The following is a 14,859-nucleotide window of genomic DNA, read 5'->3' on the forward strand; positions in this document are numbered from 1 at the left end:
TTATATATGTACAAAACTTTGAATGCATTGTAATGTTATGTAACATAGTACCATAATAAGATATTACACTAATAATATGATTTTTTTCCTCCCTGTAAATAAATGAATTTAGTAAATTTTAAACTATATTTTTGTTGCTGTGCTATTGTTTTTAGCATATGGTTATATTTTTTGGTGGTGGCTATAAAATTTTGCAAATTTTGGTTTTCAGGAAAAGCTATGTTTTGCTCCATCTTAACCATTTTAACTAGATTGTAACAAATTTTCTGAGAATTAATCGAAACATTAATGAAAGAAATCTCAATGAATACTATACTATGTTTTGTTGTTATAATTGTTTTTCCCTAATGTAGCCTTTACTAGCTTTCCAATATCTCAATCAAATTGAAATGCAAAAATCACGCGATTTTTTCTTATTGATAACTCTCGGACCGATTTAAAATGATGTAATAGACCATCGTTTTGTAATTTTTAATTCTCTTGTATTCCCATTATGATTTAATGATCAAATCGATTAAATAGGCTAATGAGAGCTCTAATAATTACCGACTTGCATTTGCAAATGAAAGTTATAGCATCTGCCTTTGATTAAGCTTTATCTAAACTAAACCCTTTTTTATAAGAATACACTTTATAAGAATGTCCATGATGAAAATGGCCAAAAAATTAAGAATATGCTAAGAATATCACCATCATGGAATTTTGAGACCTGTTGAAACGTATGTAATAAATGTTAAATCTAGTATGAATTAGGATCCCAACCTAAGAATGTTGTAAGAATATTTTAGGATGATTTTCCCAAAAAAGTTAAGAATATCCATGAGGAAATGGATTTACACCATTCTTATAAAAAAAAGCATGTACTGTATGTGATTTGTTTGTGTTCTAAGATTTTTTTTTTTAATAAGAACATTTTCTGGAGAAGGGTCCTTTTTACATTTTCAGGTTTCTTGCTCTGTTTTAAAGATTTTATTTTCGTTGAAAGATTTACAGCCCATCTTAAATTAACTGATTATTTGTCACAAAAATTGTTAGGTTTCCGTAGCGTGAAAAATCTCAAACACTTTGATCAAATCACTTTAAATGAGGACTTGATGAAAATCTAATCAATGTTATCTCTGATTTATCAATTCACTGATAGGTGGGTACTTTGGTTTTTAATCACACATACACACAATAAAGAGTCCTTCAAATGACTTAAAGTTTTGAGAGAATTTGCTGTGTTTTTGCAATCAATGTCTCATGGTCTAATAGGAAGATTCTCGCTCTCTCGAACGCTTTTACTGCAGATCAATCATTGGTTTACAAAATATATTGCTGAATGAAATATTTTAGAGGCGTACTTGTCAAGTGTGAATATGTGTACGAAAGAATTATGATTCATCATCTTCTGATTGAAATCTGAGATGACTGAAAAAAAGTATTTCGCGCCATTTTCAGTTGTAGTTGACATTTGACAAAAGACAGTGTTGCCCCTTTGTTTACTCGATTATAAAATCTCTTTGACATTGTACATAGGATCATATGACTTATTTTACTGATAGAGTATTTTTAGAAATTCCCTTTTTTATTACTAGTACTCAAAATGCATAAGCTTTGACAAGGTATTATTATAAAAATTTCTTTCCAATCTCAAACTTTAAAACATATTTAAAGGTTTTGTTTTTAAATAAGAGTGATATCGTTTGCTTACTCATCAATTTTGATTCACAAGCTTTTTCACATTGGATTGATACGGATGTGGAGCAAGATTGGTTAGAAAAAGGAAAAGAAAAACATTTTTTGCTTATATCAGCATAATATAACAGTAGGCAGACACTGTCCCGATATGACATACATATGTCTCTGATATGAAACGGGAACACTTATGTAAAAACAAAACAGACATATCACCAAAGAAACTTTATACTTTGTAACGTTACACATTCTTTTTTATAATAACATCCAAAATTTTTGAAGCCTTCGGATGCACTTAACTTTTTTGGGTTTTAAGCCTAAATGTTCTGAAAATGTTCTTATGTTATTTTCTCCATTCTGTTACCATTTTTACCTATTTTCCTAAAAAAATCGGGTGTTTTCGACTCCCAAAAGCCTTAGAATGTCCTTAACTTGTTCTTAGCATTTTGGCCGTCGAAGCCTTCGATATGTTCCTATATAATCTGTTCTTATAAAAAAACGTGTAAAAGTACCCAAGACAAAAAAGATAAGCATCTCAGTCAACAAAAAACATTTATGATCTTTCACCTCTGTCTCCACTTGCAATCTTACCGGTATTAATTTAAAACAGAGATAAATATGTAGAACCAGTATATTAAGTAGACATCCCTGTCTCGTTGAGAAGATTTAATAGAAACACCCCTGCTTTACAATGTTGTTATATTAAATTTCGTTTTTCTCACTTTTTACACCCTTACGTTGCAATTTCTTTCCTGTCGGCTGGGTTCTTAGGAGGTTTGCTTGAAAGTTTACCCTAAAAAAGCCTGCTAGGATTCATGCTCCAGCATGTTTCCCTGGCAACCCTTGATGGAACTCATACTGGCCTATGTTGTCACTTGTTATCGCCACCGGTCAAAGCTAAACAAGGAATTTACAATGCTGGACAAAAGGTTTGTAGACTTCTGCAATATTTGCAAAATACTTCAATATCGACCAAAAACAAGCTCCCAAGAGGCTCTGGGTGCTTTCCAAACCCATTCAAAAAAGCTGTTCAAAGTCTTTGAAAGTCACCCACTGCAGTCAAACCGCAAGGGCAAACCACAAGGGCTTGATTAACTGGCTTACACCAGTATCAAAACGCTCATTTTTTGCTTGAGGTTCCCTCAAAAGCAATTCAAAAGCAATGCAACGACTTCAAGAGTGTTTTTCTTAACTTCCATCCCCTTTCAGACACATTGAAGAGTCATTTTGCTCTATTTCTCATCATTTTTCACTGAAATTTCATTTGTCTACAACCTTTTGTCCGGCATTGTAACAAAAAGTATAAAGTACGCCCAGTGCAAGTGACATACATTTACATTTACAAGGACATGACATACTTTACATAGGATGTAAAGTGGGAGGAGAAGAATATATGACCATTACATGTTATTTTTATAGCGACAAAATTACGAACTTAAAATATACTCTCTCAATGGAATCACGACATGACATGATACGATAAAACTTTTCCTGTTCAAATATTTCACTTAAAAACTCGCGATGACTCTACAAATATTAAAGAACTTTGAAAAGAAGTACGAAACTTTAAGTTAGTTTATTTAAGCATGGATTTATTTGTCAATCTTAGTCAATGACGGCTGGTTATCATTTACTTCTTTGCTTGACTTATCACGATATACCCCAAAAATAAATCTTTTATACAATAAACCAGGATATGGAATAAAGCAAAGCAAATTTCACACGCTTTTTATTCAGCTTATTGTGGAATCTTAGCATAAAATAGCGAGGCTGAAATGGTATTGGCTGAATCGAGCTAAATTTTAATACACTGGAAAGAGCCCCTATAAACTCTATATAGATTTATAATACCTAAAACTCCACTTCACGAAAAAATTCCCCCGAAGGGGAGAAACACTTCATTCAAAATTCGGTCAAATTTGAGCAAATTTAAAGTACTGTCTATTTTTAAGGCAAACAGTTTTCAGATTTTCCCGAAGAACTTCGTTCGTCTCACTTTTTGCACCCTTAATGTGCAATTTCACTCACCTCCGCTCATTTTCACCCTTACAGTGCATTTTTTGATTTTGAAAAACATTCCCTTAGGTGGTGCACGCGCGGTAGGTGATTTACCTTGATTTGAAAATTCTTTAGCGTGGGGAACATAGATGGGGATCAGAAGATTGACGGAATTTTACATAATAAGAAAAAGGGAGGAGATTTCTCAGGTCAGCTTTAAATCATTGAAATCGTTAAGGTTTTAAAGGGTTGGATAGAATTTGAACTATACACGCCTTTTTGAATTACAGTTTGTATAGGGAATAAAATGTTGAATGAAATCAATGTTGGTTCAACTTTACAAATGTTCAAATATTTGGCAAATTTTATAGCACGAGGAATATATTCAAAATTTAGTTTAAAATCATGATCCCATGTTACTTAATAAAACCTTCTCAAACTATCATACTGATATTAATTTCTTAAAAATTCTTTAAAACTTTACACATTATAAAGATAGATCCAACATTTTTAAACCGTTTTTGTCATCTTTTAATTCAGATACTTCATGGTGCCGATGAGTCCTCCACTCCTCACTGGTAAATATGGCGAAATAATTAGAAATAAATAACCAGAAATGTTATCGCAGAAGGAAATCTTAAAATATCACTGAGTTTTTTATGTTTATCAGGGAAACTTTGCAAGATGACTCTGAAATTATTTATACAGAGCGTATGTAATTTATAATAGCAATTGGTATACGGTATCTCTGAATCCTTGGTGGTTTCAAATTAAGATTTCATCTTTAAAATCACTTTAAGTCGCCAATGAATATATAATTCACAGCTTGTTGCGTCATTTTTACTGTGGACTTACAGATTTGGTCACCAGTAGCCTTGAAAGATTCTTTCTAATATAGCACAAATGTTTTATACTGAAAACCATGTAAAATGAAGAGCTTTTACCAAATGCAGTAGACCTGGTTGAAGTTGCTTGAGGGATGGTTACAAAGCTCGAAACCCAGTCCCTTAGTTAGCTTTTTTTGACATTCTGATAGCGCTCACGAAAGACGGTTGCTCTCCCAGTGGAAATGAAAAAAGTGGTGTGATTGGGCTCTGGACATAAGGTACACGTTTTTTTATGAGAACATCCAAAGTTTTGGAAGCCTAGGGATGTTGTCTTAACTTTTTGAGTTTTAAACCTAAAAATATTTTTAACATGTTCTTATTTTCGCCATATTTTGAGTATTTTGTCCATTTTCCTTTGAAATCGGGAGTTTAAAGGTCCGCAAAGCCTTAAAATGTTCCGGACTTGTTCTTAAGATTTTGGCCATCGAAGCCTTATGTTCTTATATAGTTAGTTTTGAAAAAAAAACTTATGTATATTGAATAATTACCCTTGTTTAGAGTGAATCTCATATGTTTAGAACATCTGATCAAATATGAGAGAGAATTCAAACTATCCTTGTTTGATTGTGGTAAATTTTGGCTTTTTGATGAAGAAAGAAAAGGGAGGACTCCTCTACAAACCAATATTGAAACATATGTTCAAATGTATCAAATTAAAAAATTGAGAGCTTGAAATTATATTATTTCTTTTATCAAAATACAGTGAAACAATCACGATTAAAATTTGTCTTTTCTCGAAATAGCTTACTAGAATGAACTGGAAAATATGCTGAAATATTCATCAAGGTTTTAAAGTATCACCAAAAGCTGAAATCTTATCCTTCTGGTTCAAATAACTCTCTATCTAGATATGCTCATGGGACTGGTAATTGACAACGGACCCCTGATACCCTGATACCCCTTCAATGTAGGTCAAAGGGAAGAAGACTCCAAAGAAAGATTAACCATCTAAATGTGATGATTCAATTTTCTTAAGTTTTCTCTCACGATGATTTGAGAGGAAAACTTCAAGCGTGGATTACGTGCGGGAAAAATAACGGACTGAACATTAAACCACAAAAAGGGGGTCCCGCTGATTTGTGTATTTAAGCCAATTCAAGATTTTCACCGTTTTGTAAAGAAAAATCACTCAATGATAAGTGTTTAATTCGCTTTGAGTTCAAGTGTTAATCCTATAACCAGACGGTACACAAAAACAAGGATAACTATCTTATTCCTTTGTAAAAAGGAAATTGATTTTTGGCTCAAATAAAGCATCCTTGTTTCGGTGATTTACACAAGGATATTGAAGGAACAAATATAGTTTTCCTGTCATTTTGGATTTAGAATGTTGTTTTTAAATTGACAAGAAGATTCACGCTAAAGCTTACTACATATATTACGAGAATAACATTCCAAAAATTGCATGCTACAATAACTTAAAAAATCTAGTCAAAATTCGACCTAGTAGGTGATAGAAAAATACAGAAAAAAGACCAAACAGAAAAAAATTGTATTGAACTTCCCCACAGGCACTGGGAAAGTACTGTAAAGTTTTCTATCCAGTATGGGCCCTTTAGACTATAAACAAACTCTTTAAAAACGAACGATGTTTTCTTCACCGGTCTTTAGTTTCTTCGACCCCTTCTTCGTATCAACCCATTTCGTTTAGGAGCTCTCAGCAGATAATAAAAACAATAACCATTTAACATTAGTTGGTGCAGGAGGGATGAAGCTTAGAATAAGAATGTCCAGAATATCTTGAATTTAAATTAAAGAAATCTTTAGAAAATTTAATAAATTAGTAGGAGAAGAGGCTTTCTAGTTAACTCGAGTTTTCAGGTACTTGTGAGTAGTCAGGAAGCAGGGGGTAAAGATTACAACCCCTTCTCATAGACCCGGTAGGATTTTCATCAGCCAGAGGGGATAAAAATAACAGAAAAAAGCTCGATGGGGATTGAAATTTCCATATTTTTTATGGCTGGGGATTTCAAATATTTTGTTTTCAAGTCGATTATTTTCAGTGGGGACAAAAATTGGATGATAATTTCTCCACCGGGGACGATATTTTGGCCAATTTTTCCAGTGGGAAGGGGTCCAAGTGGGTCTGTGAGAAGGGGCTGTAAGATTTGCCCAGTGCTATATATCGCCTTTCATTTCGATTGTTCTATCCAACTCAAAAACCCCTACAAGTCAAGATTGTTTATTAGTCTTATTGAAAGCCAATTAAATCCAGCCTCAAAACCAAACAAACAATCTCAACCAAAAACAAACAAATTGTTGACAACCAATCAAGATATCAGACGAATTTGTTTGTTATCGAAGAAAGGGATAAAAAGGTTTAAAGGAAATTAGGTTTTAATTGATCCTTGATTAGCACTTGAAATATAAGTTATAACTTGAAGTTAAGCCATTCTGTTGTGGTCAGCTATATTTGATTTGTGACCATCAATTAATATCCGATATAAACCACACCACGTGGCAGAGCTATGTCTTTAAACAACGGACTTTTGAAAAAAACTAATGTAATGACCCACCCCCAAAGAAGTTTTGCGTGATGGCGTGATTGGCCTTTTTTTATGGCGTGATGACGTGATCTATAATTTTAAAAAGTGTTATACGTGATTGATAAAATAGATTCTGGTGCATGGCGTGATACAAGAATATTTTCGGCGTGATTACAGCTGATTCTCCCCCACTGGGAGGGGGCTCTGTAATGGTCGTGCTCCCCTGAGTTTAGCACTCTCAAGTAGAGAATGTCAAAACTCTCTTTTCTCCAATAGAAATCCCACGGGTACTTTTCTTTACAGTGTGAAATATCATGAAATATCCCCAGTTTCAAGCCGCAACACCAGTGCCCATCTTCTTAACTTTTAAACCTTTATGTGTATGTCAGAACCAAAGTTTGAAAATCGAGCCTGTATAAAACCGACGCCAATTTGGTTATTCTCTGGATTTTCTTAAAATTGATTGCAATATACAATTTGGAGTTAGGATTTGATATTCTGACAGCTCGTTTGCACTACTTGAATTTAAAAAACGCATTCACAGTCAACGTGTCATATGACAGCGTCAAATACTACGAGAATACTACGAAATACAATACTCTATCATAAAACTCAGTTTTACTATTTCTTATTATACTTGTTTGTTATCTTATCATATATCATTTTTGATAACCAGTTAGACATTTTGAACATCCTACAAATATGACTCTTTCATATAGGAACATATTCAATATAAGCAAAATCTGGTTGACTTCTTTAAGTTGAACAAATTATTGCAGGCATATTCACGTACAGAGATTTTGTGTTTTCAATTCCTAGAGATGTACCTACGCAGTATTGTTGATACATGTTTTAAAAAATATATATAAAAAAAAGTTTTTGGAACTCTTTAGGGACTAGGAGCTTTTTTTTTCTGTATGACCAGCCAAATCCAACAAATAAAATGTTCCTGTACAAAAAGGAAACTTTATATTTCAAAACTACTTATTGACTTCTCAGACATTCAAATTCGTCTACCAGACCACTCGAAAACTTTTTGGTTGCATTCTAAAACTTTGTTTTTGGATATGAGGTTTGAAAGGTCATATGAATTGAGTGTTATGGGAGAAACAAGGTTGATATTATGTGAATATTTTTGACACACTTAAAACCTTGGTACAAAAAAAGAGAGATTCCAATATGCAAATTTTATTTTCTCAACTAATAAAAATTGTCATATTTAAAACTAGGACGAAATCTGGAAAAATTTAAACATGAATGTCATATTTGGAATAACTTTAAAACGCCATGGCCCGCCCGCCACAATTTTCAAAATCGATCAACCGCCAAATTAAGTATCCGTCAAAATTAACATAATTAGCATATATTTTAGGCAAAAAGTCTAGTTGCTTTTGTTTTAATATAAAGTATCTTTTTAATCTCTGCATTCGCCAAATTAAACCCTCGTATTCGCCAGAGTAATACACTTCAGGTATTCTTAGTCAAGGCATCGTTAGAATTGGGTCAAAAACACAAAAGACTGTGGTTTAACCTAATAAAGGTTAATTCTATGTTCAATAAACCAGGGAGCGAATAAGTAAAATTTTTTATTTTCTTCCTTCCAAAATAGTGATCTATTTAATATAATCAGATACAGATGGTTGAAGTTGGTTGAAGAGTGCACCACAGCCACCTTCCTTCCGAGGCAAAAAAGAATAGCTGATTTCAAAAAGCAAAATGCTTGATTGTAAAATAAAAACAACAAAAGAATTCTCAAGAAGTTCATGCTGAATAAGAGTAAATCACAAATTATTGTCGGTGGGTAATTTGATAATTTAATTATAAATTTTGAATCTATAGCTGAATCCAAAGGTCTTTAAAAGATTTTTTGAGAGTTTATCGAATGAAGGTGGAACAGTTGACAAGCAGTTGCTAACTTTCAAATCAAGCATTGTTGGAAAGGATGTCAACTTGAATTATTTATTGTTAATTCTGGCAAAATTGGTATTTTGTGTTTTCGAGGAGCTTCAACACTGTAAGAAAACCATTAAAAGCACTGGCAAAACCCTAAGAAAAAAGTTGTACGATTTTTCTGGAACATAATGCATTGCTTCAAAATGATAGATATTTTCTACATATTACTGATCTTTGATTTAACATTATCAACAAGTTTAGACGATTTCAAGAAAGGCGCCCGATTTCGATTACCGCGTACCCAGCGTGCTCCGTTAGGTTTTGAAATACAACGAGACAATCAGAAACCTGATAAATGTGAAATCATAAACGAGTGTAGCACGAATAATGATTTTCAATTACAACCTCAGAAAGGTAGACAAATGAAATCGGCGGATGATGTTCAGTTCTTGTTCTATAGTCCTGGATCTGTTTCTTATTGCCAGGATACAAGCAAATGGACCATAAGTGGCGAATTTATAGGTTGTTTAATGACTGTTTTTGAAAAGGGCGTTGGCCACGTGGATACAAGCGAACTTGTTGATGAGCTATGTAAAGATGCCATGTCTAAAAAATCGGGGACATATTTCAGCCCGAATAATCCAGGTAGCAAATCCGATTATGCAAATGTCGAAACTTTATCGAATAGGAATGATGGTGCAAAAATTTATGTTTTTGGACTTGTGAGTGGTAGTGGAGATTTCTATTCTTTGTTTACCAAAGTGTCAAAAGAAAGCAAAGGATTCTGGGAATGGGAAGTTCTGAAAAACCCAGTCAAGAAAAAGGCATTAAATTTGAAAGACATCAGTCAAAAAACAATGAATTTTTCCTGACATAAAATTATTGATAAAAATACATTCAAGTTTATTTTTGCTACAGTATCCGCTATTCATTCAGAATTCCCTTCCCGCTAGAATTTATCGTAGAACAATCGTGCCCAGCGATAACAATACTCATTACGGAATTTCATCCTTATTTTCCTAAATAGGAAAGACAGTGTTGTTTTTAAAACCTTAACTGAGCTGTACATTAAACAATTTTATTTTTGACGATTGCAAAATTTTAACTTGGGCCTTATTGACAAAGGAAACAGCTAAATTTAGAATTCAAACGATTACGGTATGGGAAGGTGCGAAATTTCCAAGAACACGAGACACTGGCGTATAAATGGGCTCTTTCAGATAACTTTCGTACATGGGGTGGAGGATATATTTGAAATATTGTCCGGGGGGTAGTGAAAATCTACAAAATTTGCCTTGTTTGGGGGCAAAACTGCTCTGCTTAGGGGTAATTAAGACTGTCAGGGGGTCAACTAATGCTTGTCCGGGGGTTGGGATAGGTTGTCCGGGGGGGGGGTCAAAAGTCACAATTTCCGGGGGTGAATTTCCAAAAAATCTTATATCCTCCACCCCATATTTAATTCAGGGTAAAGCGTAAAACTACACTGAATTCACAGTATTATTACTAGAAAAAGAACTAATCCTTTTTGGGCTAAATCACTCTGATCATCACCACTAGTTTTTTATTTTTTTTTAAATCAAAAGTAAGAAGCTTCCTAACCTGTCCTATTCCCTTCTTTAACATTAAATTTTTTTTTATTTTACCCCCACTTGCCTAGTACACCCCTGTCTCACAGCTCCGGTGGAATTTTTTTCCTCAGTGGGAATAAAAATTCTTATTGAAATCCCAATGGGGTTAGAAATACAACGGGAATGGTTTTTGAGTTCCAATTTTCATTGAATTTCGAATGGGGATGTTATCAAAGTCAATTTCTGGGGACTTCAAAGGTATTTCCCCACCGTTGACGAAATTTTTGCAAAATTATCCAGTTGGGCTGATGTCCTAGTGGGTCTGTGACACAGGGGAGTTTGGGCATACGAGGTCCGGCAACACCGAAACACCGACACTCTTTTCTTCGAACACCAAAACACCGGCAAAAAAAGGGCTGATACAGACCAACATCCTTAAGTACCCACACACCTTCAAATTTTTACGGCCCTAAATTATTATTTCTTACAGGGGGTAACACTTACTATCAAAAAAACTAAAAAAGCATTAGAAAGTTCGTGACATTTTTACATTAAATTTCAATAAAAAGAGTTGTTATGATATTATGTTGAGCAAAGTAGACATAATCAGGAATCAATTGTAAATAGGGGTGGAACAAAATATCATTAAGTTGTTTTAATACTAAAAATATTTATATAAACTTGTCCTGCTTTAGAGTGTAAAAATCCCTGCACAGACATAAACAGTCTGTAAAAGAAGAAAAATTGAACAATTATTGTTTGGTTTCCTTGTGTGCAAAAAAGTCAGTAGTGAGTAGATTCTACCAGGCCATCAATTGAAATAGCAAAAAATTGAATAGAAATTGAAATACATAGAAATGCTTTTCTTATTTAATCAAAAAGCACAGGGAAATCAAATACCCGAGGGGGGGTACTAGGGCAAATGGGTTACGGGGGTGCGCCGCTGGTCAGGGTACCTTTTTTTAACCTCCACAAGTCCCAGGTAGGGTCGCAAAAACACCGAAATAGAAAAATCTGTGTGCCTTATTCTTTGGAAAATTTGGGGAAAAAGTAAATATTTTGGAATACAGTCACATTCAGGGTCACTTTCTTCGCAAAATTTGGCAAAAATTTTGAAAAAACGAGTCCCACGTAGGGTCCATTTTTCGAACCTCAGCGGAGCACCCCCGTCGGTCAGCTAAGGTAGTACCCCCCAGATTAAATATAACTGACTGACGCTCTCTAATCTGATTTTCCAGGGCATTTGGATTCTCATCGAATAAGGGAGAGCGTATTGAGTAGTAGAACGTCGAATTAGAGAGCGTCAATTGTACTTCTGGTGTTGAGTCGAATTAGACTTTCATAACATCTCATGGAAGTTCTAATGGCCATCTCAAAAAAACATATGTTGTCATTTGACTTATTGCATAACAGTATAGGCGTATTATGGTCTTGCGTGAGAGGTGGCTGAGAAAAGATTTCTGATAAACACATTGTCGCGTGTCATTACAATTTGAAATGGTTAATCTTTGTGGCTTGATACAAAGCATGGTCGGATAAGAGGTAGAGTTTTCTGAGAGATACAGTCTCAATATAATATAACGCAAAGAAAATAAGTAATAGTTATCGGACAGTTGCGAGTACAATATGAGAAATATTTTACGAGTTCCGTGATTTTTCCGGACAATGAAACCTAAATCATTGGAACACTCCGAAGTTGTGAATGCACAATCGAGGACTGTAAAAGCCCTGATTTACCGCCATCCTTTGTCAGATATGATCTAGAATAAATTGAAAACCAATCGTCTCCGCTTCAGAAAAGATACAGTTAAGTCTCTCTAACGCGAAGCCGCAAAGGGAACACAAATTTTTTCGAGATGATGTAATTTGCAGTTATTGAGGTATTGTTGGAAACTTGTTCGAGTTGAGAGACATTCGAGTTTTTAGAGGCTCGAATTAAAAAGACTCTACCGTATCATCCATAAGGAATATGATAACGCCCTTCTGTATGTCGTTTCTTTGATCTGCCAGAATCTTTCATCCAATGTGAATAAAGAAAAGAAACAAAACAGCCCCACTGATGTCGCATTGACCAAGTAAAGGTTAGATAAAGGTCTTTTAGCAAGTTGGTGATAAACTAAAGAAATAAATGCCGATGAAAGCGAAATAAATGAGTAGATGGATCATTTCGTATTCTTGCTCACTGTTCTACAGAATCCAAAAGGGGTTAAAAAATATACCAATTACAGTTGACGATCCCTAATACGTTATATTATTCGGTGCGCTCCATTATTGGATAATATTGAAGTCACTGTCAACAAGAAACTCTCCTAAACGATACGCTCCCTTATTCGATGAATATCTAATTCCCCATGAAAATCGAAAAGTGTTCGATGATACAATAAAAACACACATTACAAATTTGCATACTGTTGTCTACCAAGATAACTTTTCTTTTTGTTAGCTGATGCGTAAAAGATTTGCTATGAAGGCTAGGTACGAGGTTGGGAATTTATGATAATTTATGCTACTCAAAAACACTTGACTAGCAAAAGATTCTTATCTGCTATAATTTATGCCCACTTTTACTACTATAACAGCTTTGTCACACTATCAACTACTCTACTATAGTCACACAACCAACCAACACATTGATAGAAATGAGAGGGAAAACAATACAATAATATAAAGATTAGCAAAGATAACCGTACTCTATCTTATAATACTCGACATGAAAGTAGGTCCATGTCACGCGACTAAATCAAAAAATTCGCACATGGAATATTTGACCTACTACGTTTGGGCAAAATGTGAAGAGAGATCCTTAGAAAGATATTTGATGATGACGCGATATTTTAATCGTGGTTTGGAAGGCTGCATTCTTCGCATAGCATATAACAGTACTTAGTCACTCAGTCAATTCATCGACCCAAAGCGAAACGTATGGTATCGTATGCTAGATTAACAATTTGTTTTGTACCAAAATTTCATTTTAAACACTTCGCGTTGTAATTTCACGAAAATGGAGGGGGAGTATGTTAGGATAATTAAATACAAAAGCTTGTTAAAGCTAGGGACTACATACAGTTGTTTTTCTGCTTTTGGTACACAGCCCGCAAACATGCAAAAAACAGTAAAAAGGAAGTGTATAAGCGTGCATTCTTTATGCCATACGAAAACCAGCATAATTAGGCTAATTTCCTAAAGAAAGGTTTCCACACGATAGCAAGAAAAAGGGTAGGCTTCTGCTCATCCTCTAGCGAAAAATTTCTTATATAAGAAGGATATCTAAAGAGCTCTGCGACGATTCAGAATAGAAAAAGAGGGCATACTTGAAGCGAAGGGACTTTATTTAAATTTTCTTACCTTCACATGACTAAGGCAGCTAATGCATCAGCTTGTCACCATGGCAAAAGGTTTTCCAGGTCGTCGTATTGAATTCTCTCAGCAATCATCACTCATCATTAGCCTGACAACAAAAAGTTTAAAAGACCGTTTCGGAAAATGGAAGTAACAGAAAGTGCGAAGGTAAGTGAAGTACCATACACCCCTGTGTCATTCTGTCCCCGATAGGAAAATACCCTGAAAGTTTAGCCCCACTAGGAAATTGACTTATATTTAGTCTAACTCGAAATTAAATGTTTAAAAATTGCACTCCAAAACCATCCCCACTGGATTTTTTAACTTTTGAACAATAGAATTTCTATCCCCATCGGGATTTCAATATGAATTTTTATCCCCACTGAGGGAAAAAGTTCCACCGGAGCTGTGAAACGGGGGTGTTACCATTTTTGTACCGAGTACAAAGTCTTTGGCATGACCCGGAACCCGCAACCTTGAGCACCAGAGCAAAATACTCTATCTTTGCCACAACTGGCAAGAACTTAGTTTTGTAATTAAAGTCATAATTTTGAGAAAAAGAGGAATTGAAAATTGTTTTAAAAACGTTGAAATGCCCAAATAAAATATCTTAATTTATTTCGGCCTTGATTTGAAAATTTACACCCCTACCTTTTCAAGATTTTCAATCCTTCCAATGTAATTTAGAAGAGCTGCTTCTTTCGACATTGTGGCAAATAGACAATCTGATCCAACTTCTCGGTGACGTCTCATTGCTTATTTTTACAGCATTAAAGCCTCCAGAATGTTTTCTCCGGCCGTTTTTCAGCACAAACTTTGTCACCAAGTTCGTAACATAAAAAAATAAGCCGTATTTCCCATAATCAAATTATACCTCGATAATTGAATGGAATATGGGTATGGGGGCAAGTAGTGACCATAAAGACTAAAATCTCTCAGCCCAAATAATTTGGGTTCGGCTAAGGTCAGGCTAAAGGGAAAATTGAGAGGTATCATTCTTCATTTCATTGA

Source organism: Clytia hemisphaerica, unplaced genomic scaffold (genome assembly GCF_902728285.1).
Source record: "Clytia hemisphaerica strain Z4C2 unplaced genomic scaffold, Clytia hemisphaerica genome assembly, whole genome shotgun sequence".
Lineage (NCBI taxonomy): Eukaryota > Metazoa > Cnidaria > Hydrozoa > Leptothecata > Clytiidae > Clytia > Clytia hemisphaerica.